Source organism: Cetorhinus maximus, chromosome 9, assembly GCF_964194155.1.
Source record: "Cetorhinus maximus chromosome 9, sCetMax3.hap1.1, whole genome shotgun sequence".
NCBI classification, from domain to species: Eukaryota; Metazoa; Chordata; class Chondrichthyes; order Lamniformes; family Cetorhinidae; genus Cetorhinus; species Cetorhinus maximus.
Window position 1 is genome coordinate 49,877,015 of NC_135887.1, and position 25,233 is coordinate 49,902,247.

The 25,233-nt window shown below is 44.8% G+C and overlaps 1 protein-coding gene across 1 annotated transcript in view; it reads right to left on the reverse strand.

The window, feature by feature from the left end:
• Positions 1-25,233, reverse strand: part of srrm3 (serine/arginine repetitive matrix 3) — an 854,108-nt gene that overhangs the window by 637,347 nt on the left and 191,528 nt on the right. The window contains exon 2 of the mRNA XM_078548703.1: positions 4,354-4,436. The gene's annotated coding sequence lies outside the window, so the exon portion shown is untranslated. The remainder of the gene's footprint in view (positions 1-4,353; positions 4,437-25,233) is intronic.

The window sequence follows — 25,233 nt, forward strand, 5'->3', positions numbered from 1 at the left end:
ACAAATTCAAACAAGAAACCAAATATTGTGAAAATTTATACAGTCACATTGTTGGGATGTAATGAAACAGTGGTCTTCACAGATGTGTGATCAAGACATTTTTGAACCTTCATGAGTGCTTTATATTTTGCGTCATAGAACTAATGTCAAATTGATGTTTATTTCTAATTTCACAATAATAATATATATTATGTACACACAAATTTCATGAGGGAGGCTCTTTAGGTATTTATTCTTATAGTTACATGTACTTTGCATGGAACAAATTCAATCAGGAAGCCATCTATTGATGACTCCTTGTTTCTCGTTTCAGTAAAGTGCAATAAATCACTCTTTGGCTTGAAGGAGAAACAAATTTACTTTGACAGCATATGTCTGGCAGATTAATTCACCAGCTGTCAATTGTCAGCAAAAAGACAGCCTGAAAGGCTTCTAATACATTGCTGTAATTTCTTCAGTTGAAGTACTGTAGGAAGATCTAACAAATCTGCTAGTACTGTTGCGTTAGCAAGCAAGGAGCAGTGAACAAGATAAAGAGTGACAAAACCCATAGCAATGGCCTCCCACAAAGGAAGTGAAACTTTCATTGTTAAAATATGCAAACTTCCTACTCAACTCTCAGTAACTGCAAAGATACAAGGGCCTTTGACCTAAAAAGGAATGTGACATCTTGAGGTTTGCACCACATTACTGCTGCCCAAGGGTGAACAATAAAGCCGTGTGAACAGTGACAAAATAGCTACATGAAAAGTCAGGTTTTAGGGTTAAGCCAATTCTTTACTGAATTACTGATGGACAGATCCTCAGTCTTTGTCCTGTGGCTGTGTTTTGACAGATTTATTCAAAAGTGTGAAAATGCCTTAGCTCCTGGTTGGACTAAGGGTCCGCTAGAAACACTCTGTGGGATAAATCACTATAAGACCATAAGACATGGGAGCAGATGTAGGCCATACGGCCCATTGAGTCTGCTCTGCTATTCAATGAGATCATGGCTGATCTGATAATTCTCAACTCCACTTTCCTGCCTTCTCCCCATAGCCCTTGATCCCCTTACTGATTAAAAATCTGTCTACCTCAGCCTCGAATATGCTTAACGACCCAGCTTCTACAGCCCTTTGTGGTAAAGAATTAACAACTCTCAGAGAAGAAAATTCCTCCTCATCTCTGTTATAAATGGGCGCCCCTTTACTTTGAGGTTATGCCCTCTGTTCCTAGATTCTCCCACAAGGGAAAACAACCTCTCAGCATCTAAAACAAAAACAGAATTACCTGGAAAAGCTCAGCAGGTCTGGCAGCATCGGCGGAGAAGAAAAGAGTTGACGTTTCGAGTCCTCATGACCCTTCAACAGAACTGAGTAATATTAGGAGAGGGGTGAAATATAAGCTGGTTTAAGGTGGGGGGGGCTGGGGGGAGAGAAGTTGTGGAGGGGGGTGTGGTTGTAGGGACAAGCAAGCAGTGATAGGAGCAGATAATCAAAAGATGTCACAGACAAAGGAACAAAGTGGTGTTGAAGGTGGTGATATTATCTAAACGAATGTGCTAATTAAGAATGGATGGCAGGACACTCAAGGTACAGCTCTAGTGGGGGTGGGGTAGAAAGACTAACAGGGCATTAAAGGTATAGATTTAAAAATAATGGAAATAGGTGGGAAAAGAAAAATCTATATAAATTATTGGAAAAAACAAAAGGGAGGGGGAAGAAATGGAAAGTGGGTGGGGATGGAGGAAGGAGTTCAAGGTCTAAAGTTGTTGAATTCAATATTCAGTCTGGAAGGCTGTAAAGTGCCTAGTCGGAAGATGAGGTGCTGTTCCTCCAGTTTGCGTTGGGCTTCACTGGAACAATGCAGCAAGCCAAGGACAGACATGTGGGCAAGAGAGCAGGGTGGAGTGTTAAAATGGCAAGCGACAGGGAGGTTTGGGTCTTTCTTGCGGACAGACCGCAGGTGTTCTGCAAAGCGGTCGCCCAGTTTACGTTTGGTCTCTCCAATGTAGAGGAGACCGCATTGGGAGCAACGAATGCAGTAGACTAAGTTAGCGGAAATGCAAGTGAAATGCTGCTTCATTTGAAAGGACTGTTTGGGACCTTGGAAAGTGAGGAGAGAGGAAGTGAAGGGGCAGGTGTTGCATCTTTTGCGTGGGCATAGGGAGGTGCCATAGGTGGAGGTTGAGGAGTAGGGGGTGATGGAGGAGTGGACCAGGGTGTCCCGGAGGGAACAATCCCTACGGAATGCCGCCGGGGGGGGGCGTGAAGGGAAGATGTGTTTGGTGGTGGCATCATGCTGGAGTTGGCGGAAATGGCGGAGGATGATCCTTTGAATGCGGAGGCTGGTGGGGTGATAAGCGAGGACAAGGGGGACCCTATCATGTTTCTGGGAGGGAGGAGCAGGCATGAGGGCGGATGCGCGGGAGATGGGCCGGACACGGTTGAGGGCCCTGTCAACGACCGTGGGTGGAAAACCTCGGTTAAGGAAGAAGGAGGACATGTCAGAGGAACTGTTTTTGAAGGTAGCATCATCAGAACAGATGCGACAGAGGCAAAGGAACTGAGAGAATGGGATGGAGTCCTTACAGGAAGCGGGGTGTGAGGAGCTGTAGTCGAGGTAGCTGTGGGAGTCGGTAGGCTTGTAATGGATATTGGTGGACAGTCTATCACCAGAAATTGAGACAGAGAGGTCAAGGAAGGGAAGGGAAGTGTCAGAGATGGACCATGTGAAAATGATGGAGGGGTGGAAATTGGAAGCAAAATTAATAAATTTTTCCAGGTCCCGACGAGAGCATGAAACAGCACCGAAGTAATCATCGATGTACCGGAGAAAGAGTTGTGGGAGCGGGCCGAAGTAGGACTGGAACAATGAATGTTCCACATAGCCCATAAAGAGACAGGCATAGCTGGGGCCCATGCGGGTACCCATAGCCACACCTTTTATTTGGAGGAAGTGAGAGGAGTTAAAGGAGAAATTGTTCAGTGTGAGAACAAGTTCAGCCAGACGGAGGAGAGTAGTAGTGGATGGGGATTGTTCGGGCCTCTGTTCAAGGAAGAAGCTAAGGGCTCTCAGACCATCCTGGTGGGGGATGGAGGTATAGAGGGATTGGACGTCCATGGTGAAGAGGAAGCGGTTGGGGCCAGGGCACTGGAAATTGTTGATGTGACGTAAGGTGTCAGAGGAATCACGGATGTAGGTGGGAAGGGACTGGACAAGGGGAGAGAGAAGGGAGTCAAGATAACGAGCAATGAGTTCCGTGGGGCAGGAACAGGCTGACACGATCGGTCTGCCGGGACAGTTCTGTTTGTGGATTTTAGGTAGGAGGTAGAAGCAGGCAGTCCGAGGTTGGGCGACAGTCAGGTTGGAAGCTGTGGGAGGAAGATCTCCAGAGGAGATGAGGTCAGTGACAGTCTTGGAAACAATGGCTTGATGTTCAGTGGTGGGGTCATGGTCCAGGGAGAGGTAGGAGGAAGTGTCTGCAAGTTGACGCTCAGCCTCCGCGAGGTAGAGGTCAGTGCGCCAGACAACAACAGCACCACCCTTGTCAGCGGGTTTGATGGCAATGTTGGGGTTGGACCTGAGAGAACGGAGTGCAGCCCCCCCCCCCCGACCTTAAACCAGCTTATATTTCACCCCTCTCCTAATATTACTCAGTTCTGTTGAAGGGTCATGAGGACTCAAAACGTCAACTCTTCTCTTCTCCGCCGATGCTGCCAGACCTGCTGAGTTTTCCCGGGTAATTCTGTTTTTGTTTTGGATTTCCAGCATCCGCAGTTTTTTGTTTTTTTCTCTCAGCATCCACCCTGTCAAGCCTCCTATATGTTCCAATAAGCTCGTCTCTCATTCTTCTAAACTTCAATGAGTACAGGCCCAACCTACTTAACCTCTCCTCATAAGAAAATCCCTCCATACCCAGAATCAACCTAGTGAACCTTCTTGGACTGCCTCCAATACCAGCATATTTTTCCTTAGATAAGGGGACCAAAATTGTTCATAGTATTCTTGGTGTGGTCTAACTAGTGTCTATGTAGTTTTAGCAAGACTTCCTTATTTTTATACTCCATTCCCTTTGAAATATAGGTCAATAATCTATTCGCCTTGCCTATTACCTGTTGAACTTGTATGTTAGCTTTTTGGGATTCATGCACAAGGACTCCCAAATCCCTCTGTGCTCCAGCCTTCTGCAGTCTTTCTTCATTTGAATAATATTCAGCTTCTCTATTCTTCCTGTCAAAGTGCATAACCTCACAAGGTAAACCTGCTACGGAAGCTACACAAACAATGTCATGTTGTTTCTCATGTTCCTGAAGTTTTGAATGAGCAATATTAAACCATCTCAACCAGAATAAAAAGTGTAACATTTCGTACCTTGTAAGTGACAATTTTGGTTGCTACAAATTTGATATCTGGATGGTTGAAGGTAATCTGTTAAACTCCATTAGGTGGTAAAGCTAGGATTTCAAAAATAAGATAGATACATTAGAAATATATAAAAGAATTGTTAAATGCAACTTTTAAAACTTTTTAGTCTCAGAAAAAGTTGCTTATCAAACAAAATCTGGCTATTACAGTATCCTTTTATTTTTATAATTAGAATAGGTATTTTCTCATATTTCACATTTATTCTCTGGTGCACAACATAATCTTTTTAAAACTGGAACAGGGGTAGGGAACCTTTTTCTTATCATGGGCCATTCACACAGACAAAATCAGTCACGGGCCCCACACACATAAAAATCAATAGTGTGGGTCAAGCTTTAGTACATAAAACTGCATTGTCAACTTGTAATCTGCTGATTTGAGCTCTTCCCACAGAACAGCAACCATAGTCAAAGATAATGTCTCTCAGCATTCCTGGCATCATTCTTTTGTTTAAATTAGACGGCAAGTTTCCCAACCCAAAATTTTAACACTGTCCCAAAGTTCACCCAGGACTTAATTGTTTTCACGCACCATCGTGGTCAGTTACAAAGGCAAATGAGCAGCCATGCTGTCATGGTGAGTTTGTACAGATTTCACTCAAAATAACATCAAAAAACAAGTCATTTAGATAATAGAAGGATCTAGTACTGTATTCAGACTCTACACAAAACATCTCAGCTAATTTTAATTTTTAGAAATCTTGCTGCAGGCCAGATGAAATTGAGCAAAGGGCTGGATCTGGCCCACGGGCTATAGGTTCTCCATCCCTGATCTAGAAAATAAGGGTATATTTTCTTCCAGTCTTTAGCACCCTCAGAAGAGTTCATGGCCTACTATATACAGACATCAAAATTCCAACTCTTATTGCCAAGAGAAATGTACCTGTTCCAGTCCATAGGCCAATGGACTCAGGCAGCACGACTGGGAGTGAGGATTTTGGCTGTATTGATTCTCAACAGAGAACATAGGCACACTGCTCTCAAAATGCTGACTGGGTGCTTTCATGTTTAAGGGTATCTTCTCCACACCCTAAAATTACAGAAACTAGGGAATTTAAAAGATAGATTTACTGTTGTCAAAAGAATGCAGTGAGTAAAAAAAATCTTTTAGAAAGCAATAACTAAAATTATTTACAAAAATATTAAACTGCAGAACAAAAGAAATCATTCTCATACATTTTGTTGATCTTTATGAGCAGAGGGTATGGCAAACATACGTGGAAAAACTTACCAATGTTGAGGGAACACAAAAAGGCTGGAGTATCACAGATTATATTCATTTTTTTTTAGGTTATATCCAGCAAGGTAGATAAGGGCCTTTCATGTATTTTGACTTTCAGGGACTGTTCAATAAGGTGCCACATGAAAAAAGGCTGTCATACAAAATTAGGTCTCATATGATTGGGGGAAATATGTTAGCATGGATTGAGCATTGTGTGATGGAATCTGCGCATTCAAAGCTTGTATTTTTTTGAGGCAGGCCCTAAATGAAAACGGAATCTGAAAAGGGAAACTAGAAAAGGGAAACTAAAAAAGGAAGCAGGGAAAGTGAACCTACCTTCTCCATTTCTAAGAAAATGAAAACTGTAATTGAGATTAGAAACCAAAACTCCTGGGCAGACTGAAAATGGTTGAGGCTATATAAAGGGACACAGAGCCATCCAAGCTCAGTAGTTGTAGTTGATGAGTCCAGAGGTGCAGTACAGGCAAGCTGAAAAAGACAGAGACCAGATCCAGAAGCTAAGAATAAGTTGCTGCAGCTGTTTCCATTACTTAAAGATAACTGGCCATGCCATCCAAACTGAGTGAAGAAGGTTTTCCAGATGTGTGCCATTTTTGGTGAAACCGTACCCATGGACTTCGGGTTGGTTGTTCGCTGCTGTCAGTTGGGGATCAGGCTAGATCCTGGAAGGAGAGGAGGTCAAATTCTTTGTGAGAAAGGCAGAGTTTTGAAGGACTTTGTGACCGAGTTTTATGACCTATATCCTTTGTGGACTGCTGAGCCATAACTTCTGTCTTAGATGAATCTGCCTTTAATGTATAATTTGTAGTTTATAATGAACTATAATTTGCTTGTTAAACCATGTTTAACTTATATTAGTTCTGAATGTAGAATATAGGAGGTAATTTAAAATAGCATTTCGTGTTTGCTTTATTTGACTCTAGTAGAGCAAAAATTCTTCCGTTTTAAACCGTGAAATATTGTGGCTTCATTCTTTTAGTAAATACCTGGTGTTTTGGATTTTTCTTTTTTTTAGAAAATGATTATTGGTCTCTACTGAGATCATAACAATTGGTTGACAGGTAGAAAATAGAGAGCCTGAATAAGTAGATTGTCTCAATATGAAAGACATCTCGATATAAAGAGCCCCATCACACACAACCTTTGGTGGTGGTGAGATTGAGTCGGTCCCAACGACCCAGAAGCTGATCATAGGCAGCCATGGGGGCAGTTGGCAGGCTGTAACTAGAGAGGTTACTCCGAGCATCAGTTCTTGGGCTTCAGCTATTTATAATCTATATCAATGACTTGAACGAGGAGACCAAGTGGAGCGTATTCAAGTTTGCTGACAATACAAAGTTAGCAGGGATAGTTATCTGTGAGGAGGGCACAAAGAGGTTGCAAAATGATAAATACAGTTTAGGTGAGACGACAAGAAGGTGGCAGATGGAAATGAGGTGGGTAGTGTAAAGTTATCTACTTTGGTAGGAAAAATAGAAAAGCAGTGCATATTTTAAATAGCAAAAATCTGGCAAATGTTGGTAGAGGGATCCAAGTACACAAATCACAAAGTTAACGTGCAGTACATCAAGCAATTGGGAAAGAAAATTATATTTTAGTCTTTATTACAAAGGATTGGAGTATAAGTAGTCTTACTGCAATGTTGATTCTTACTGCAATCACATAGACCTTGGTGAGACCACACTTGGAATACTGTGTTTGGTTCTAATTTCCCTCTAAGGCAAGTGCATCCTTACTTGGGTAAGAAGTGCACTAAAGATTCACCTGACTGATTACTGGGTTGAGAAGATTATCTAATGAGGAGAGAGTGAATAAACTAAGTTGATATTCCCCAGAGTTTGGAATAATGAGAAATGATCTCATTGAAGCATATAAAATTGCTAAGGTACTTGCCAGTAGATATTGAGAAGATGTTCTCCCTAGCTGGGAAATCTAGAACTAGAACTCTCAGGGCCAGATTTTCACTATTGAGGCAGGTAGTTTGAGACGAGAAATTTCCTGAGTTTGCAAACCTGCTTCAATTTAAAGAGCACCGGAACATACAGTTTTCACTTTGGGGGAGGTGGGAGTGGGATTGGATTGAAGTACATCATAGGCGGACAGAGGGGCAGGCGAGTGCCAAGGTAGGCTGGTTAGAAGGTCCATCTAGATCCTCTGAGACTTCATCACAGTTGTTTTAAAAACTGTTAGGCCCTCTAGCCCTCACCCCTCACAACCACTCCCCATGCCCCTTCATACCACCACTCCAACTCATGCCCTCCACCCAACTCCCATGCCCCCCCCATAACCACTTACCTAGTATCCACCATGGGCAGAATTCAGGAGTCACATGGAAATGAAAAAGAATGTCTAACTACCTAAAACAGCTTTTACTCAGACATGATAGTGAAAAATACTCCCTTCATGAAACCCATTCAAAGCTTTTAAATCTCAAATGGTTAATCTGTTTTAAAAACAGAGCCACATCAAAGATAGGTAATCCTTTAAAAGACTCTTTAAACTGTCAATCAAACTGTGAACTCAAAACCCCCAAGATAATTGTAGGTTTTGAAACTCAGCTAAGCATTCATGATGACATAATATCAGCCGTTGGGAAATGTCAACAAAGAACTCTATTGAAGCTGTGGAACAGGTGGTTATGTTTTTTTTTATCTGCACCAAATGGTCAGTCAAGCAGACTTTTTTTAACTCTCACTGTACAGTTTAAATCCTGTTTGTTTTTCAAGTTTAAAGAGCAAGGGATTTAAAAACCTTCAGATCATGACATATAAATAGGCTTTATTTGCCCTTTGTGACTCCCACACTGCGGGCTAAGGCTCTTAGAGCAGCCAAAATTGGATCTGTTTGAACACACCTCTAAGTTCAAATGCCCTACTTAGTTTGGCTTTCCCGTCTGTGTGAATCCTACCCTGCTCCCTTTCCCCGCCGGCAAAAATTGGATCAGTCGGAATTCGGGTCCTTCCATTTATTTTTAAAGGTCTGTGGAGTTGGGAAGACTTCACGGAAATCCGGCCCTCAATCTCAGAATAAGGGACTGGCCATTTAGGACTAATATAAAGATTTATTTACTCAAAGAGTTGTGAATATTTGGAATTCTGTACCTGAGTACTCCGAATGTTCACTCATTGAGCAATTAGAGATTAACAGGCTTTTGGATAGAAATCAGTATACTTAGGGAATCAAGGAATATGGGATAATGTGGGAAGCTGAACTGAAGTAGAAAATCAGCCATGAATTTAATGAATGGAGCAGCAGGCTTGAGGGGCTGAATGATCAAATCCTGGTCCTATTTCTTATGTTCCTATGTTCTTACAAGCTCACTGGGACAATAGAAATTACGGTCTGTGGACTATACTCAAAGAACAAAGAAAATTGCTGTGCGCCACATGCCTGTGATTTATCTCCCATGGTATTTCTGTACAGAAAGAGGGGGTGAGGATATGAAAGAACTCCTGATGGAAAGATACCCTGCAAGTGTGTTGACATAGCTCTTGGGGTTGAGAGCAATGTTCTACATTCAAAATTGGAAGGGCAGAAATGTAAGCACCCTCTCATTGGCCACATTCAGGGATGATCTTGTTAAATTAAACTCATTTCAAAATAGCTTTTCAAATTAAAAATGTAGGTCTCAGAACCTGTGCAGAACAACGAGACACTGTGAGAAGCCACAACTCTTCCAAATTGTGATCTATAGGCTCTCCAGAAATTACCTCCTTATGGAAAAAGAGAAAGGGGCTAAGAATTCTGGCAAACATCCTTCCATGTCTACAAGCCTAAATAATCTCAATATCAGTTTTGTACCGTGATATTCACGTCCATTACAAAATCAATCTCAGCGCCGCTACATCATTTACTATCTTGAGATAAAGATAGGAATAAAAAAGGCCTTTTCGTCCATTCACCTCACTTTATTAAGTTTCAATGACTACTTTTTTCTCCTTTCCATGATAGTGGAATAGCTTCAAAATGAAAATGACAGTGATTCAGATTTTCACAATTTATACTTTCAACTTGGAGATGATGCAGAGGAGGTTTACAAAAAATAGTACCCGGGAGGAGGAACTTCAGTTATGTGGAGAAAGTAGAAAAACTGGGATTGTTTTCCTTAGGACAGAGGAGGTTAAACAGAGATTCAATAAAGGTGTTCAAAAGCGTGATGGGTTTTGATAGACTAAATGAGGAGGAGCTGTTTCCACTAACATTTAGGTCAGAAACCAAAGGACGCAAATTTAAGGTAATAGGTAAAAAAAAAAGAGCGGAGACTAGGAGAATTTTTTTATCACACGGTGAGTTATGATGATCTGGAATGCACTGCCTGAAAGGGTAATGGAAGAATATTCAAATAGTAACTTTCAAAAAGGAATTGGATAAATGCTTGAAGGGTAAAATAAAACCACAGGGCTATGGGGAAGAGCAGAGGTGTGGCACTAATTTCCAACTCTCAAAGAGTTGGCACAGGCATCTTCTGTGCTGCATGCTTCTACGATTCTTACACTTCACCAAGATAAACAAGTTAAGAACTTAACACATTCATTACGCACTATAGGATCTAGCCTGTTATTGCTTTGCAAACAAAAGCAGTTACCTTCACAAAATGGAAACAAAAACAGAAAACGAGGGCAAAGTGCCACAGGCCGTCAACATTTGAAAGAGAGAAAACATTGCTTAGCATTTCAATTGTGACACTTCGTCACAATAACGAGAGATCACACTCGAATATTGTCCTCGTTTACTCTTTCAGATGCAGATTAGACTGCCGAGCATTTCGTACAGTATGATTTTAGATTTCTAGCATTTTTAATTTTATCCATACTTGCATAAAATTCACGCTGCAAATAATTAAAAGGTTTGGAATCTTTAAAACAAGTGAAAATGATCAATTATACCAAACAATCTTTGACACTATGCCCTGTTTTTAGTTTGTTGTACACATGTGGTAGTGGCCACACAGACAATAATAATAAGAAAAATACTGTGGCAAACGTTCAGTGCAAATCACACAAATAAAGCCAGAAAATCAAGAGAAACCCTCAGTGGCGATCATTAACTTTTACAGTGATACTTAAAGAGATATCAATCTACACTGCCTATTCTTACTCGAGATTCACTCTTTGACACAGTGATAAACAGCTGGCACTAACAGCAGATAATTCATAGTCTTAGGATGGCATTTTATAGCTCAAACACAGGTCAGCATTTTACTGTGGCTTCAAATCTACATATTGTGCAACACCAGCCAACAGTCTTACCAAGGTTCAGAAAAAAAAACTCCAAGAAGTCAGTGTGGTTACATTAAATTAATCTCTAATCTCCTGTCCATTGATTTTCAAAATTAGTTAAAGAGGAAGATCTGCTGAGCAGCTTCATACAGATGGGTAATCCAGTCTGTGTAACATTCAACTGTGATAAACAATGATGTGGATCCCTATAGGGGCCACTCAGCATGTTACCTTATATCTGTCAAGATATATAAATGAAATATGGGCCATTGTCATTTAATTTATTGAACTGCATTTTCACAAATTCTGTCACTTTTGGAAATAACATGCTTGTCCTTTGTACACTTTACTGCATTGCTATATGAATGCAAGTTGGCACTGTAGAATTACCAAGCTGGAATTTATACTTGGGCTTAGGTGCAGATCTACTCATCCACACTAATGAAATCAACCTTAACCACCCAGAGGCGCAGTGACCAAACACACTGAAATAAACCATATCAAAACTACCAAGCTTTTAACTGACAATACCATCAGCACAGATGTAACCAATCACAGAATTTTAACGGCACAGAAGGAGGCCATTCAGCCCATCGTGTCTGCACCAGCTCTCCAAGTAAGCATTATGGCCTAATGCCATTGCCCTGCCTTTTCCCTGTAACCCTTGCACATTGTTTCTATTCAAGTAATCATCTAATGCGCTCTTGAACGCCTCGTTTGAACCTGCCTCCACCACACTTCCAGGTAGTGCATTCCAGACCCAAACCACTCGTTCTGCAAAGAAGTTTTTCCTCCCGTCACATTTGCTTCTTTTGCAAATCACTAAATCTGTGCCCTCTCGTTCTTGATCCTTTCATGAGCAGGAACAGCTTCTCCCTATCTACTCTGTCCAGCCCCCGCATGATTTTGAACATCTCTGTCATATCTCCTCTTAGCGTTCTTCTTTCCAAGGAAAAGAGTCCCAACCTCTCCAATCTATCTTCGTAACTGAAGTTTCTCATCCCTGGAACCATTCTTGTAAACCTCTTCCACACTCTCTCCAATGTGTTCACATCCTTCCTAGAATGTGGCGTCCAGAACTGTACACAATACTCCAGCTGAAGTCTAACGAATGTCTTGTATAAATTCAGCATAATCTCCTTGCTCTTGAACTCTATGCCCCTATTAATAAAGCCCAGGACACACTGTGCTTTATTAACTGCTCTCTCCACCTGTCCTGCCACCTTCAATGATCTATGCACATATACACCCAGGTCTATCTGCTCCTGCACCCCCTTCAAAATTTCACCCCTTATTTTATATTGTCTGTCCATGTTCTTCCTACCAAAATGCATTGCCTCACACTTCTCCGCATCGAACTTCATCAGCCACCTATCTGCCAACTCCACCAACTTGTCTATGTCCTTTTGAAGTTCCACACTGTCCTCCTCACAGTTTACAACACTCCCAAGCTTTGTATTATCCGCAATCTTTGAAATTGTTCCCTGGACACAAAGATCCAGATCATTAATGTATGTTAAGAAAAGCAAGGGTCCCAATACAAACACCTGGAGAACTCCACTACAAACCTTCCTCTAACCCGAAAAATATCCATTGACCATTACTCTCTGCATATATCCATGATGCTACTGTCCCTTTTATTCCATGAGCTATAACTTTTCTCACAAGCCACACGCACTGTATCAAATGCCTTTTGAAAGTCCATGTACACCACATCAACAGCATTATCCTCATCGACCTTTCCTGTTACCTCTTCAAAAAACTCCAGCAACATGTTCAACATGATTTCCCCTTTCGAAATCCATTCTGGCTCTTGCTTATCAACCCATATTTTTACATGTGACTACTAATTCTATCCCGAATAAATGTTTCTGGAACCTTGCCCACCACTGAAGTTAAACTGACTGGTCTGTAATTGCTGGGCTTGTCCTTACAACCTTTTTTGAACAAGGGCGTAATGTTTGCAATTCTCCAGTCCCCTGGCACCTCCCCTGAGTGTAGGGAAGACTGAAAGATTATGGCTGGTGCCCCTGCAACTTCTACTCTCACTTCCTTCAATATCCTTGGATGTATTTCATCTGGTCCCAGAGCCTTGTCAACTTTAAGTACCAACAGTCTATTCAACACTTCCTCATCAATTTTGAGCCCTTCTAGTGACAGAGTTTCCTCGTCTGTCACCATGGCCTGGGTAGCATCTACCTCCTTGGTACAGATGGATGCAAAGTATTCATTTAATACCTCAGCTATGGCCCCTTCATCCATGTGTAAATTCCCTTTTAGGTCCCTAATTGGCCCTACTCCTCCTTTTACCACCCTTTTACTACTTATATGCCTGTAGAAGACTTTTGGATTCCCCTTTATGTTGGCTGCCAGTCTTTTCTCATAATCTCTCTTCACTTCTCCAGTATGCTTTTTCACCTCCCCTCTGAACCTTCCATATTCCTCTTGGTTCTCAATTGTATTTTCTACCTGATACCTGCCATGCACACTTTTTCTTCTTTATCTTAATTTCGATCTCTTTTTTCATCCAGGGAGCTCTGGTTTTGTTTGCTCTACCTTTCCCTTTCAATGGAATATACCTTGGCTGTGACCGAGCCAATTCTTTTTTGAAGGTAGCCCATTGTTCAGCTACAGGTTTTCCTACCAATCTTTCGTTCCAGTCTATCTGGCCCAGCTCTGTTCTTGCCCCATTGAAGTCAGCTCTCCCCTAGTTAATTATTCTTACTGTGGATTGTCTATCATCCTTTTCTATCATCATTCTAAAATGTACAATACAATGATCATTGTCTCCTAAATGTTCCCACACTGACACTTGATTGATTTACTTGGCCCGCTTCACTTCCAAGAACCAGGTCCAACAGAGCGTCTTTTCTTATTGGATTGGACACATACTGCTGTACAAACTTTTCCCGAACACAATCTAGGAACTTTTGCCCCCTCTCTGCCCTTTACACTACCACTGTCCCAGTCTACATTCGGGAAATTAAAGTCACCCATTGTAACTACTCTATAATGCGTGCATTTCGCTGCAATTTCCCTGAACATTTGATCTTCTACGTCCTTCTCACTAGTTGGCAGTCTATAGGTTACACTAAGCAATGTAATTGCACCCTTTTTGTTCCTTCGCTCGAGCTAAATCGATTCTGTCCAGCACTGCAATGGTCTCCTTAACCAATACTGCCACCCCTCCTCCTTTCCTTCCTTTCCAATCTTTGCTGAATACCTTGTACCCAGGAATATTGAACACTCAGTTCTGCCCTTCCTTGAGCCAGGTCTATGTTATCGCCAGAACATCATATTTCCACATGGCAATCTGCGCCTGTAATTCCACAATCTTATTTACCACACTCCGTGCATTCACATACATGCATAGCAACCCTGATTTAGCTTTTGTTACTTTCTCCCTCACCTGTCTTTACTTATTAACTTACTGTTCTCTATACTAGTGCTCTCTGTCTCTCCCAGTATTTTGCACACCCTGGTATCCCTTTCTAATATTCTCTCCTGGTTCCCACACTTCTGCTGAGTTAGTTTAAAGCCCTCCCAACAGCACTAGCAAAACACCCCGCAAGGAACCGGCTCTGTTCAGGTGCAACCCGTCTAGCTTGTACAGGTGCCATCTCCTCCAGAGCCAGTCCCAGTGTCCCATGAATCTAAAGCCCTCCCTCCTGCACCATCTTTCCAGCCACCCATTCATCTGCCTTATTCTCCTATATCTGTACTCACTGGCACATGGCACTCGGGGTAATCAGAGATAACTACATTTGAGATCCTGCTTGCTCACTTTCTATCGAGCTCCCTAAATTCTGATTGCAGAACCGTATCCCCCTTCCTAACTAAGTCAATTGTACCAATGTGGACCACGACCTCTGGTTGTTCACCCTCCCCCAGAATGTCCTGCAGGCGCTCTGTGAAATCCTTGGCCCTGGCACCAGGGAGGCAACATACCACCCTGGAGTCACGTCTATGGCCACAGAAACGCCTGTCTGTTCCCCTAACCAATGAATCCATCACTATTACTCTTTTTTTCTTTTTCCTCCCCTCATGTACAGCCAAGCTGCTCGTGGCACCACAAACATGGCTCTGACTGCACTCCTCTGAAGAACCAGGGTCCTCCCCAGCTTCCAAAATGGAAAACCGATTTGTGAGTGGGACTCCTGCACTTCCTGCCTAATTTTCTTGGACTGCCTGGCGGTCACCCATTCCCTCTCTGTCTCCAGGCCCTTAAGCTGCAGTGTGACCACCTCTCTGAACGTGTTATCCACGTGGCTCTCAGCCTCACGGATGCGCCACAGTGACTCCAGCCGCCACTCGACCTCTGACACCCGGAGGTCAAGTTTCTGCAGCTGGCAGCACTTCCTGTACGTGGTCAGCTAGGACACTGGTAGCATCCATGACTTTGCACATAATACAGGACATGCATTCCACTCGACTGAGCTGCCCTGCCATGTCATAACATTACTTTCCTTATGTCATTGTCCCTTGACGTTCAGTGGCATTACCATCACTGAATCCCCCACTATCAACATCCTGAGGGTTGCCATTGACCAGAAACTGAACTGGACTAGCCATGTAGATACTGTGGCCACAAGAGCAGGTCAGATTCTAGGACAAGTAACTCACTTCCTGACACTCCAAAGCCTGTCCACCATCTACAAGGCACAAATCAGGAGTGTGATGGAATGCTCCCCACTTGCCTGGGTGAGTGCAACTCCCACATCACTCAAGAAGCTTGACACCGTCCAGGACAAAGCAGCCCACTCGATTGGCATCACATTCACAAACATTCACTCCCTCCACCACCGACACAAAGTGGCAGCAGTGTGTACCATCTACAAGATGCACTGCAGGAATTCACCAAGGCTTCTCAGACAGCACCTTCCAAACCCACGACCGCTACCATCTAGAAGGACAAGGGCAGCAGATAGATGGGAACGCCACCACCTGGAAGTTCCCCTCCAAGTCACTCATCATCCTGACTTGGAAATATATCGCCGTTCCCTCACTGTCACTGGGTCAAAATCTTGGAATTCCCTCCCTAATGGCACTGTGGGCATACCTACACGACATGGACTGCAGCAGTTCAAGAAGGCAGCTCACCACCACCTTTCCAAGGGCAACAAGGGATGGGCAATAAATGCTGGCCTAGCCAGCGAAGCCCACATCCTCTGAATTAATTTTTAAAAACTTGATTCCACTTTGGATTATTTATATTACTTTATTATATTGGCCCTAAATTTCCCTTATTCCTGGTGCTTCTCAGTTAAATCCAAGTATAGCTACTTGTTTAAACATATTACAGTTTTCTAATTTACTCACCAGTTCCTACTTACCAAGGCTGCAAGAGAATTTCTTGCAGTATTTTACATTCCAGTGATTTAGTAACATGAAGTACGCCAGCAAGGAAAACATATAAGGTATTGAACTAAGATAACCTGCAGTAAAACAATTCTGTTAAATACGAAAATATCACTTATGATTTAAGTTTTCTTTAAGTGCAAAAGAGCATCTGTGATACTGGTGTGCACTATGGGGCAGAAATTTATGGCCCCCTGCTGGCAGATTTGCAAGCAAGGGGGGGCGGTAAAATTCTCAGGTGGCCTACCCACCACCTTACTGTTCACCCTAAAGCTGTCTGCCATTTTACCGGTGGGGGTGGAGGGGGTGGAGGGGTAGTGAGTGGACGAGGCCTAGGGCAGTCCATCCCGTCCTCACCCAAATTGAGGCATCAAGGCCCTTAAGTGGCCAATCATGCCCAACTGTAATTTTGAGGCCAGCGGGAGGAGCTCATGGGCAGGAGGGTGAAGCCCAGATGATCACCCTGCTCAGACCTCAGGGGGGTAAGGGGAGGGGTAGGGAGGGCACCTCCATTACTGGCCCACTTTCCAGATTGGTGAACATTCACTCCCCCTGACCCCACCTAATTGCCTTGCCTTCGCGATGCCCCACCCCCTCTCTCCACAAACCCCAGGCCTCCCCTTTCGTCCCCACTTCGTCCCTGGACTTACTTGGCCCTGTAGGGATCCAGCACTTCGACTGGTGGGACTGCTTGTAATCCCAGTAATGGGCACTACGCCCAGTGGTGCTTCTAGGGCTACAGAGCAGCCGGCCAATCAGATTGAGGGGCAGAAATCCCACCTCAAGCCAATTAATGCTCTATGGAGCGTTAAATGGCTGTAGGGCAGCCGGCATCAGTGGGGTTGAATTCACCACCAGCTCTTTGGGTGATGAGGACAGGTAACCCCGTCATCTGAAAAACCCTGCGAACTCTGAAATATGGAAACAAAAACTGGATACAAATAGAGCAAAAAGTTAAATCATGGTACCCATACAGGTGAATGTTGCTCTGAGTTGCTTCAGAATGAGTTGATTTGCCAGTTATCATTCTGAAAATCTCCACATTTATCTCCACATTCACTATTTTGTTATAATTCTATTCTAAATTTGAATACGCTGGATAGTTCCTACATCTATGATTACACAAGAGGTTTCCAGCAATAGTCAGTATAAGCACTAGGGTGGGATTTTCCCTTCCGAGTACTAAATGTGGGAAGGGGTACGAAAAATTGGCATTTTACCCCCCCCACCCCGGCCGCAATGGCGGGTTTTCATGCCATGTCGTCTGTTTCCCACCTCATTAATCATGCGCGAACAGGAAACATGGTGGATCGATCCGCCGAGCCGCCGTGAGCTCACCAGTTCCTCACTCAGGCACCATATTTAAACGGCACCCATGCACAGCTTTTTCAATATCTGCAACCCAGGACTGCCACAGATGAGAGAGATGGCCCCAAGGGGGAAGAAGACAGCTGCGCCCAAATTCAGTGATGCCTCCCTGGAACACCTGCTGGACGCAGTCAAGGCCCGCTACGATGTCCTCTACCCCCCATAATGGCTGGAGGAGTCCACCAACCTCACCACTCCGGCATGGGAGGCGGTGCTAGCAGTGGTCAGTGCCAACACAGCACAGAAGAGGTTAGCCATCCAGTTCAGAAAGAGAATGAATGATCTCGTCCGTGCCACCACGATAAGTCAATCATTTCATCACTGTCAACTCACACACTCACTAAGCCGTCACACATTCACTGGCATCTAACATACTGCAAGCTCAAGGGACATCACCACTCACATACCTTCACATCTCCATCTAGGCTCATATCCTCTGCAGTTTGTGTCTTCATCCTGTCGATGGCTGACTCACCACCCAAACATGGCAGACATCCTTATCATCTGCCCTGACATGTGTCCGACTCACACTCTCCATCTATTTTTATGCAGGACAAGCTCACACACCATCGGGGGGGAAGAGGTCTCAGACCAGGGATGGTGTGCCCGAATTCAAGGTCCTCACTACCTACAAGAATCGAGCCATTGAGCTGGCTGCAGAGAATGTGGACTGTGCCTGTGACAATGGTGAGGTGGGCAGTGCACACCCAAGTGAGTATCCTGCACCAGCTCATCCTTCGGACAACCATACTGTAAGTGCTTTGTCCTGTTTTAGAGTCACCTGCCATGCACTAATTATCTCTACGCTCTTTCATTGGCACCTCTGGAAAGCGAACGAGGGCATTCACTAGCCAGGCCCTCAGCTCCAGCCCAGACGATACCTCAGATGAGGAACAAGAACAGAGCACCACAGAAGACCCTTCACAGCACTAACCTACACCCTCCAGCATCGCAGAGACATACACCTCAGTGGGACCTAGTTCTAGAGCAGACTCAGGGTCACAATCTGGTAAGCACAGCACACAATTTGGTCCACAGCAGGCAGAGGCAGCGGCATCAGCAGTCACTGGCACTCAGAGGACTATTGAAGGCCAGGAATTTGCGGAGTCCGAGTCAGATGATAAGCCTCTGGACTTGGTCCTAACTCAGTTGGTGGAGCTTCAGCAGCAATCACGGGAACATCAGGAAGGGATGTCAGCTGCATTTCTCAGATTGTAACGGTGATGGAGGAGTCTGTCCGCATTCAGTCTGAGGTGATAGCGCCGGCATGCCAACACACCAAAGTCAACACTGGTAGGACGGCGGCCACCACGGGCTCCTTGGTCCAGGACATCAGTCCTGCACTACTGCAGGAGCAGTACTCCATTGCTATAGCCATTGGTGGCATCCATCAGCGGCTACGCAAGGGGAGGGGGTGCACATGGATCTCACTCCAGCTGCCCCTTCTCCTCAAGGGGTCGGCCAGGGGCCCTTGGGCACCCATAGGGAGGACCACCAGCCGCTGGACATACTGGGACCATCCACCCGGGTGACTCCGGAACTGTCCAGCCGCTCCCAATCCTCTCTTCCTGTGACCCCACCACCTTCAGCTCCACAGGCCGAGGAGGGTGCACCTGCCCACAGCAGGACACAAAGTAGGCTGGGGCCTTCCAGAGGACGCCCGCCAAGGCCATCACAAGCAACAGCAGGCTGCCTCCACCTCCTCTGTAGATGTTGGGAATGCACCTAGATGTAGCAGTAGGGTTAGGAAAGTTAATAAAAAATTAGGAGCACAACGGTGGCATGGGTGTTCACAACACATATATAATGTTCACAAATGTAAATAGAATCGCACCCATTTCACATGTCCTGTTGTGTATGCCTCCTTTTTATGATAAACTGTGCTGCTGTCAATCAGTTGTGACACCATGGTCCGTCCTCCCACTTATTGCTGATGCCGCTATCATGGGCCTCTCGTCTATGTAGTCTGCTTCCATATCACCAGAGTTTGTGTCCCTTTTGCACATCGTTCTCAACATCAGTGATGCCTCAACTTTAATGTTAATTGTGCTTGTAGAAGGAACCTCATTCACATGCTTTGCAGGGTCATATCACATTTATTCTTGGCTGTGTAAGATTGAGGCAGAGGTGTTCTCTCATCTCATCCGCATTCTTGAAAGGTGAAGGTGTAGTGTACATAGAGAGATGTGTTTACGCATGGAGAAGGGTCATATATCCTGGAACTCCATGTACTCTCTGTCATCCAGCAGGGTTTTCATGCTATGAGCCCATACACAGAGCTCATGGGCGCTCCTGTCTGCCAACTGCATTTCCGACATTCCAACTGTACATCTGCTATGCTTATCAATAAGTGGGAGTGGCGTTCAAACCTACAACCTTGATCGTTTCTCAGTTTGTAATTGTCTGTACTGCGGCCACAAGGCTCTCATCACAATGCTGGGATGCAGAATTGTGCATTCCATCACCCAAACACTTGCTGAGATGTGTGATGCTAATTTCAAATGGTGATTTCTGGCAGTCAATAGAGCCTTTGAGCATGTTCTGGAAGCTAACATCATAGCTTTAGACAATGTTGAGGGGAGCAATGGGATAGGGGCGGGGATGTACTGAAGCTGAAATCTGCTCTTCATTAGCAACGACTTGTGACCTTGGTGTCTGAGCAATTTGGAGTTCGCAAGAACCAGGGCTGGCCATGAGGGCACAATGTCTGTCTTAAAGGGGAGGCATTTCAATGACGGGCCTGCAAGTGGTTAAACATTGTCATTCTCAGGTGGTCTACATCCATATTTAGCTGAGGAGAAAAGCAGGTCAGCATCCCTAACAGAGTGCCAGATGTCAATGTGATAGAAAAGAAGATGACACAGAGGACTGAGTCATCTCTAAATGGATTCACACCTGTAGAACGTCCTCTGCTGCCTTGGCCCAAGTGTCATCTATCAGTTTCACTATCGAAATTATACAGAATGCATTGTCCCATTGCTGGAGATGGATCCCCTGAAGGAGCTTTGTCAGATTGAAGGCATACAGCTACAAGCCCACTGAGGATAGTGGGACAGCTCCTGGCTCTTGTAGGCTACCGTTGCAACTGGGATGCTGGGGAGATGCTTGAAGAGTCAACATCGTCCAACGTGTGATGCCAGGACATCCTCCTCCAATTAGCACCTCATCTCAGCAAGGACACATGCTCCCGAGGCTTCATCATCCTCAAAGGATCAGGACAATGTGAGCCTGATGTGTAACTATTGACTCTCATATTGAAGTGGGTAAAATAAGAGGAATAGCAATGCTGGTGTTCATGTTGGCCCATGATGGAGGGCACTGTTCCAAGGGGATACTCAGTGCAACTCATCATCCTCCTCGTGGACTCTGGTGGCTATGAGGCCTCACATGCACGCCTGCCTTGTCTGGCCCGTGGTATGGCCTCTTCCCCTGCAGCCTCAGCTTCCTCAAATTCAGTGCCGTCATCTCCTTCAATGTCCTCCTCATCGGAGGAGACGTGCAGCTCCTCCATGTTGGCATCTGGCAAGTCCTCCCCAATTTGCAGTGTCAGGTTGGGCAGCATGCAGCAAGCCACGACAATCCGCAAGACCCTCTGGGGAGTGTACTGGAGTGTTCCGCCAGATCTGTCCAGGCATCACAATCACATCTTAAAATGCCCATGGTGTACACCACCAATGTTCAGGTAGCAGCATGGGCCTCATTGTACTTTATCTATGCAGGATTACATGGCTGCCACAGTCCTTTGCGGGTACGCTTTGTCACAGAGCAGCCAACCCTGGAACCTGTATGGTCCCTCGAAGATGTCCGGGATCTGCGATCTACCCAAGATATACGAGTCGTGGATGCTTCCTGATATCTGGCACAAACCTGCATGATAAGTTTCTCAAGGTCGCGGAGCAGCTGTACATTGAGTGAGTGGTAGCCTTTCCAGTTTATGTATTGGAGTGACTGTTGCCAGGGAGCTTTTATAGCCTCATTAGTGCAGTCGATGACACCCTGCACCTGTGGGAATCCAGAAATCGCAGCAAAGCCCAGTGCTCTGGCATCCTGGCTTATATCTCTGTTGAAGTTGACATAATTGTGAGCCTTGACAAAAAGGGCATCTGTGACCTCATGAATGCATTTGTGCATGGATGCTTGAGAGATCCTGCAGAGGTCCCCAGTAGATCCCTGGGAGGAGCCACTGGCGCAAGTTGAATGCAGCAATTACTTTCAGAGGCACTGGCAATGGATACCCACCCAGTCCCCGTGGCGCCAATTGCGGGAGATTGTCGCAAATGTGAGTCACCAGATCCATGGACATGCAGAGGCGTCGGCACTGTCTCTCGCTCATTTGCAGATAAGACATGGGAGTTCTGTAGACCCTAGGTCTTGCGTGCCGTCTACACATGACATTCCTGTGAGCCTCATACTCTGCATCCAGAGGGTGCCCTGCTGCCTCTTGCTCTCGAGGGTTTTGCTTCTCCCTTTGGCAAACCAGGTGCCCCAGATGTCGCAATCATCTCTTTCTTCTCTCCTGACTGTATGCCATTTTGCAGGCAGCAATAAATCCAGGCTCCATTTCCCTGATGGTTTTCTCTCTGCAGCATTAATAAGAAACAGACATGAGTCAGCATTAGCTTCCAAAATTCCTATTTCTGTCAATGACTCATCAGTGAATGCGGGTTCAAGGGCTTTGTTCCAGTGTCAGCAACTATTTGTCCCCAAAATTCTGGCCAGTACAAGGTGTGTTTCAAGGTGCTCCTTCTCCACCACCTGCCCCAACCCCTCCCGCACCTCTGCTACCTTTGCCGACTGCTATGAGATTGCTTTGGCCAGGCACTTGGATGTGCTGGTTTCAGCCCAGGTGCTGGGATCCTCGTTCATTGCACTCCAACACTATACTTTTTGGAATAAACATGAGGGAAAGTGTTGAGTCAGGAACTCAGATTATTTGAGGGGGGCCTGAGGCCTTCTCTTTTGTGAAGCTGTCAGCGTCACAATTCTAATACGCATCTGAACTTTATCCAGTTGCCCAATTGCTCTGGAGTTCATTATCGCTCTGGGGAACTGCCACACTGTAAACAATGTGTTAATACAAGATCATTGATTTGTGCCACTTTTCAGGATTAATTTTGCATGAATGAGCATCATTGCTTCACTCTCCTGATTCCCTGCATTGTCATTGAAAGGTTCCTAATATTGTCGCAGCTGTGCATCTCTCCTCATTTGGGAATGCACAGTTCAGTTGGCTGTCCCTTTAATTGGCCTCCCAGTGCATGCACCAGTCCTCAAATCTGCCCTCAGAGTGCTCACCAGCAGTGTTTCTCCTCATTTTAATTTCGTACTGCACGATCACTGCAGGTTGGAAGATGGTGGTGCTGAGGTCGCACTGCCAGACCAGCTTGGACCCACACAAAGTCTGGAAACCCCTCCCATTGTCCTTGGAGGAGCTTAATGTTCAGGTTTCCTTCACTCCAAGATCTTGCAATCCTCCCCCTGTATTCCTTGATCCCATTGTGATTGCGGTGGATATCCCTTTTGTTAGCCCCTGAACATTTTGAAGTGGATGCACCTCACCCCTCCCCATCTTGAGGCCACTTGCACAGTTAAACATATAGACCCTTGACACCTTCGGGTGCCCCCACAATACCTTTTCCCCATCTGAAGGCTGTAGATGCCTCTGTGACTAAATGTGCCATCCGAGGCCCAGTATGATGCCAGAAGCCCAATGGACCAACGTGTAGAAGGTTACAACAATGCGATGTGCGCAACACACTGGGCTGGGCTGACATACCCTCCCCATTCTTGGGCTGAGGCAAGAACAGTGTTTGCAGACTCAACAATGTAAACTGATGCGCTTCTTGATTCAGTGATCCTCCCTTTCTGGCCTCAAATCGCTTATGTCATTCTATAACATACTCTCTCTCCATCCTAGCGGTGTGGACGCTAACCCCCTGCACCCCTCCCCCCATGCCCCCTGTCTGAGTGCAACCTTCCCCGCTCTTATCCCTCAGTGGAGTCCTTGCCCTGCAGCTCCTTCCCTTGCCTCAGGCCAGTTTGCCTCCCTTCCCCAGTGCAGCCCTAACCCTGCAGCCCATTAAAAGCCACCCCTGCCTTACCACTGGTCTGGTAGGTAGAGACTTGCCTTCAACACTTCCCCTGAAAGTGACATGGCGCTGCCTGTGAAGTCTGGCGCTGATTACCACGAGCACTGCATCTTACAAGGTAGGCAAACGAACCTCAAAGTCACAAGCGAAATGCATGTGGCCTGCTGCATGTCACTTATATACCTTTGAGAAACATGTCGGTCTAACTGTGCGCCAATGTCCCCTGCAGATCCAGTGTGGGGGGATGATTCTGGTGTTCAGTCCTTATAACGAGATGTAAATGTATTGAAATGAAGTTCCCGATGTGCTGCAGCGGGAAACGGGACCCACCATTGAAGGCTGCAGCGCACAATCACAGACATGTGATTGTGATTTATGATGACGTAAAACCGATTTTTGCCTTCTTGCGATATTTTCCATTCCTGACAAGGAGCAGAAAATCCATGCCTACATTTTCTGAATGAATATGAAAGTCTGAAGAATACTGATACAGAATTAAAATAATAGAATTAATTCTGCATGGCAGGAGGCCATTTTGCCCATCTAAAGAGATTATGCTCAACAAACCAATCGTACTTCTTTAAAGAGGTGAAAGATATGGTGGATAAGGGAAATGCAGTGGATATCCTGTAAGCAGACTTTCAGAAAACCTTTGGCAAGGGGCCACACAGGGAAACTTGGGAGAAAAATAAGAGGATGGTATTCAGGCAAGGGCAATAAAAATTCGGTAGAAATTAGGAGTTTAAGGGTTAAGGACAATTTGTCTGGACAGATTGAAGTTAGTATTTTGTCATACTTTACTTTATAATGGCTTTGTGAAGTGCCTTGGGACGTTTAATTTATGTTAAAAGCTCTACATAAATAGAAGTTTTTGCTGTTGTTGATGCTAGTAGCAGTATCTCAGAGTTCTGTTCTAGGACCACGTCTGTCCAATGTGTATATCAACAATTTGAGGGAGTGCAGATGCGAAAATAGAAAGTGCAGGAAATAATTTTGAAGACCAAAGTAAGCTACATTGGATTAAGGTGGCAGGATGGCTAGAATGAAAAGGGGTAGGTAGAAGACATTCCTTCTTTGTTGTTGGGTAAAGAGTCTGAAAACACTCTACCTGTAAGAGTGCTTTCACTTCATAGACTGCAGCGGTTTGAGATGGCAGTGCACCACCAACTTCTTGAGGGAAACTTGGGCAAAGAATAGATAATAAATGCCAGCCTAACCACATGAAAGAAAGCTATGTGAGAAATCGAGAACAGGGTTGACAGAAATTGAGGGATGGGAGGTTGTTGGTGCACTGATTAGAGCCATGTTAACATGTAAAAATAGGTCAGATAGATTGTTGCAGGAAACTGGGATAAAGGGATATGAGAACAGAACAGAGACAGGGGATCAGGACTACTGCTAATTTGGAGGATGAACACTAACAAAGACTGCTTGGACCAAACAGTTCATTTCCATGATGCAATTCTATGTAATTTCCCTGGTCTTTCTCCGCAAAGAAAGCAAGAACTTGAATCTGTATGATGTCTTCCACAGTCCCATTATCCCAAAAC